The 5577-nt window shown below is 36.8% G+C and overlaps 1 protein-coding gene and 2 pseudogenes across 2 annotated transcripts in view; 2 read left to right on the forward strand and 1 right to left on the reverse strand.

The window, feature by feature from the left end:
- Positions 1 to 5577, forward strand: part of LOC112464978 (UPF0489 protein C5orf22 homolog) — a 272704-nt gene that overhangs the window by 39542 nt on the left and 227585 nt on the right. The window lies entirely within an intron of this gene.
- On the reverse strand, positions 4435 to 4553 carry LOC112464984 (annotated as a pseudogene).
- Positions 4908 to 5026, forward strand: LOC112464986 (annotated as a pseudogene).

A 5577-nucleotide genomic window follows, 5' to 3' on the forward strand; every position in this document is an offset into this window, starting at 1 on the left:
CTCACAAAGCCGCCGATTAAGCACTATCGGGGCTACCAGGAAGCGGTAGACCACTTCCACAGATTCGCTCGTGCCACCTTAATCCAGCACGCCCTGATCCTGCGATCGTATATTTTAGCTCGGTATGTGCTCATGCACGGCATTATCACGATATAGCGAACTAAACATACGTTACCGAATCGCGCCTGTTTCCCAACATGAGAAAAGATATTTCGGAAGATACAAAGCTAAAGATATAGTTATTAAAATTTAAAATATATAGCAATGCATAAACTTCTTCGCTAAACTTACGCTATTTTCTAAGCATTCGTGGGGAAAGAGAAAGAGTAGAATATTGATCTTAAATGAGATTATCATGGCTTTAAATTTCAACAAAAAATCGTGTTTATTTCCGTTATTTTAATGAGACAAGAACAGTGAAACGATAAAAACGACAATATATTGATATGGAATTATTGTGTTGATAAGCTTATTTTATTTCTGTCGCAGTTTTGTTTATAAATTTGTTACAGTAAATCTAGCGCCAGGTGCTAGAGGAATAGGTGAGCATTTCTGACAAAGTTCAATGAGCCGAAAGATTATCGCAACTGTATTTCCCTGATTCAACCTTACCTTATACCCGTTAGAAGTAGTTGCCTACTTCCGCGGATAAATGTTCATCTCTATGCTCAAGTCAACATGTATTGACCTTCCACAGTAAACTTTATGTTTATATGCATCCGTCTATGGTGGTACTCGGGGATAGCTGGCTAGCCACACGTCACCGAATCGTGATTCTCGAGAGCTCGAAGTCGATGTTGTAATCCCCATCAAAGCCAGAAGTTCTCGACTTCGTGAGGTTGAGCATGCGAGCCGACTTCTATAAAGGATGAAATATTGTGCTCATGTTATGTGGTCTCTGATTCTACTTTCATTTTTTCGTCAAAGAACTACAAAGCGTATAAAGCGCAGGATATTTGATACATTACGAATCATTTAGTACAAGTCAATATATAAGTATGACTTATAAATTCAATATTCATCACTAAATACTTTCATGAATATAAAGATTCTGTGTTGTAATCATTTATATTAATAAATAATAAATACTGTATTAGTCAATAGCAGAGATTTAATTGACTTAAATGTTTTTCAAAACGATTAGTGAACAGTTTATCTTGAAAAATTATGTACATTTATTTACACATACAGATAGATCTATATCATTTAATATTATCAGCAAATATGAAATTGCATGGTAGGAAATCTTATCACTTAACGATAATTGAAATCCACGTAGATATTTTCAAGATAATATATGACGAATAACTACACGATGCCGGATCGTATATGGCGAATTGGGTGAAGATGCACAAATGGTCATGGAGAACATCCGGTTGCGCATGCCAACGGATACACGGCGATGTGCGCGCGTGAAGTAAATCAAAACTTGACTTCGCCGATTGACAATTGCGCGTTGTTCGCGCGCGCGGCGAGATTTACCGCAATTCCAAACGAGCTACCAGCAAGTAGCGCGACTTCGTGGCAGACCGGTTGCACTCGGCGGATCTTTAAAGCACCGCTTCGGCCGATGGAAAACACTTGTTAGCGCTCGGCGAGCGAATAAAGTGGTGCCTGTCCGAACTAAATGTAGATACATCTTTTATACGCGCTATCGCCAGCATCTGCAACCCGCGATCGAGTTCTCTTTTGCTCTCTTTTCTCCTCTCTTCGTCTGCCGCGCGGTCCACACTGACTCTTGCTGTATCTCTCTTCGTTCCCTCCCTCCCCCCTCTCTCTCTTTCTATCTCTTTCTCGAGACGTATGTTTTGCCAACTGTTGGTATGTGGCCTGCGGTCAGAGTTTTTCGTGGCACTTTGAAGTCTTACACACTACTTTAATTCCCCTTACGCCAACAAATATCGAGCACTTTTACTATCATACGCACTCACAAGAAAAATGTTCAGTAAACACTTGATGAGTAAAAGAAACGAGAATTCTCATGTCCGTAAAGAACAATATTGGTTCAATACTTCAAATTGAATGTATTTCAAAGATTATCCTTTGTGCAAGCTACAATATTGTGTTTTGTTTTCTTACAACTTAATTATCTCAACGTTAGAAACAAAAGATGTAAAATGCCAGCTAAGAATTATGTAAGTAATAATTTCATTGAACTTTTTGTCATATTAAATCTTATTTTTAACGTATTTCTACAAAAATATACACATAATCTAAGAATTTAAGCTATACTAATTTTTGCATATAATATAAATTAAAACAAGAACTTCTCGATATTTGAAAACGACATTCAGTTTAAAGTATCGGATGATTAAACGGTAGATGCAATAATTTCCTCTGACATAAAGAAAACTATTTTAATTGCCATTGAAGTTGTTCCATGTTCATATTTGATAACTGTCATAGAAAACGATGAAACAACTGCGATAAATAGTACAGTAAAAACGCACGCTATATGACAGTTACACATCTTTTCGTGACGCAAGTCACGTAAAAATGAAAGACGTGTAAGAACTAGCCTGCGAGTGCGACTGGATGGACAGGATAAGCTGCACGATGTCATACCACCTAATTAATAACACGAGAGTTAATTATGCCACGAAGCAAGACAATGTTGTCTATCCTCTATCTACTTTATGCGCGCAACCTGCTAATAACAGGTAATCGTAGGTTTGCTTAACTAGAAGCTCTACAGGTGTTCACAAAAGTGTTATAGTGTTTTAGCCGCGGCGCCGCGGCGCAGCGAGAGTCGGAGTCATTGATTAGAGAATTAAAGGTCAGACAAGCATAATTTGTGCCGTCGATGAGGGAAGAGAGCACGGTGTACACGGTGATTGGCGAAAAATATGGACGTAGGAAGACGACGAGTAAAAAATTTATATCGCGCGCATTAATGAATACGATGATAATATAGATAATATAATAAATAAACATGAAATGTTCGTACAAGAACAAATTACGTGCCGTCGCCAATTACATTATACGTCGAGACCGCTCTTATCTTATCAAATTTTCTATCCCTATCATTTATTTGCTATGACTTGCATTTCAATTAAATAAAAAAGAGGACGCGCAATTAATTTAGCATTTTTTTTTTGCTTACGACTGAGCATTTTCAAATTGTTATATTCTATATCATGGTAGACTGCAAAGATATTAATGTGCCTGCAAATTGTTAAAAAAGGTATATGCGTATATGCGAAACATACAATTTATACTTGTGACATATGAAGAGTTAATACGTCGAATCTCGTAAAAGGATATGGCATAGAAAACTTACGTTATTACGTTGATGATGAGTGTGGTATTACGATACTAGTTACGGACGGTCACGTAGAAAATTGACTTTTAACGAGCGGCCATTTCCTAGATTTTCCGGTAACTTTTACAGTTTCACCTAGGGAAAGGCGTCGATTGCTCGCGTAAACAATAGGGTACGGGACGCACGTTGGATGTATCGCGCCCGCGATTTCCCGGCGGACATTATACATAATTAGGAGCGCGGGTACCGAGACGGGAAGCGAACAATGGACGGCTCTTTTCGCATGCGACTAAATACGTCAGCGCCACAGTAATTGGCCGACAATTACCAGCCGTAGAATCGCGGCAGCGTTAAGATGGTATAGCCCAGTAGCACGCAAATATATGGGAGCGAAACTTATCTCCCGCAATTTATTTCGACGAGGTCGAGACCGTCGCGTTATGCGACGCGCAACGTCGACGTCGACGCTGTGCCGCTCTCCGGAAGCGAGCAGAAGAGTGCGATTAGGCAAAAGATAGCCACGCCAAAATGTGCATAACCCTATTCCTTGTACATGTAAAGAGAAAAGATACAAATAGGTTTTCTACATATGCAATGCAGAATTCAAAGACTGCGATTTCCTTTCTAATAGCAATATCATGATATTTTGAGATTGATAAGACCTCTAATATTTCAAAATATTAAATTTCTAGTTGCTTAGAAAGATTTATAATTTTGTAGCTGATTAAGCACCTATTGTTGCATTATAATTGAAAATTATGAAAGACATATTTACATTATTTCCTAAACGCTCAGTTTATGAGAATCTTGAATTTCTCCGAAACTGGAAATGTGCACATACATTTTAGTCAACAATTGTATATACGCACAATTTGTAATCGTAATTGTAATTTATATAATTTTAACGATAGTTTATCACGCCCAAAATTCTTACAGACACATATATCGTTCCTTCTAAAACATTATATATATGTATATATATTTTTTATTTAAAAATATAAGAAATATAACATAAAAATTGAAGAAAATGAAGTGTGTTCTTCTTACAAGGAAGAATATATAATATATATCACATGTTATCATTTTAATTAATTTTATAAAATGTACGTCGATATAAAATAAGTAAATTTAAGACCACATAAAATAACTAATAACTTTCAAAAAAAAAAAGGTGCCAACAGTACGCGGTGTTCCCAAACGGTCACCCATTTAAGTACTAACCGCGCTCAACGCCGCTTGACTTAAGTGATCGGACGAGAACTTGTAGGTTTGGCGTGATTTGACCGTTGACGAAAGTATCTTTCTTAGGAAGAGAAGATACACTTCTTCATCAACTTTCCTGGTTATAGGACGAGAACTTGTATGTTCGGCGTGTTTATATTATAATAAATGCATTAGTATTGCTTGTATTATAATAATTATATATTGTAATAAATGTAACATGAAAATTTTTATTTCATGTTACATTGTCATGTTACATTTATTATTATAATATATAATTATTATACAAACAATAATAATACATTTATTATAATATAAACACACCGAACATACAAGTTCTCGTTCTACAACCAGGAAAGTTGATGAAGAAGTATATCTTTCCTTTCTAAGAAGTATATCTTTCCTTTCTAAGAAAGATACTTTCGTCAACGGTCAAATCACGCCAAACCTACAAGTTCTCGTCCGATCACTTAAGTCAAGCGGCGTTGAGCGCGGTTAGTACTTAAATGGGTGACCGTTTGGGAACACCGCGTACTGTTGGCATCTTTTTTTTTTTTTTTGGAATTCACTTATTTTACATCTATTCTGAAATATTTTGTCTAATTTATTTCTTTGTAAAGCTAATAACCAGCATTTTAAATATTTAAATATTTCTTCTTTTTATTATAATTATTATTGAATATCTTTCTTATAATTATTATTGTAACATTTATGTGCGGTATTCAATATGAGTATTGCATCTAGATAAATAAATCGATATTTCTGTGTGTAAGTATGTGTGTAAAGAATTATCTCTATCCTTCCTTTCTTGAGAAGCTTTATTTCCCAAGGAAGTGGCGTATCTCCGCGTCGTCGTGCAAGAAGATGGAACGCGACTAACTCTTTTTTCGACGGAGCACTGACGCGGTGGCACTTTAACGGCACTTCAGCCGTTCAGCGTTGATATCGACAAGAAAAACGTACGAGGCGAGATCTACCGACGAGATACACACGAGACGCAGCGGGTGAACGCGGCTTGTCGTCTCTCATCAGCAACCCGACAGAAAAAGAGAGAGAGAGAGAGAGAGAGAGAGAGAGAGAGAGAGAGAGAGAGA

Source organism: Temnothorax curvispinosus, unplaced genomic scaffold (genome assembly GCF_003070985.1).
Source record: "Temnothorax curvispinosus isolate PA1 unplaced genomic scaffold, ASM307098v1 QBEX01014781.1, whole genome shotgun sequence".
In the NCBI taxonomy this organism is placed as follows: domain Eukaryota; kingdom Metazoa; phylum Arthropoda; class Insecta; order Hymenoptera; family Formicidae; genus Temnothorax; species Temnothorax curvispinosus.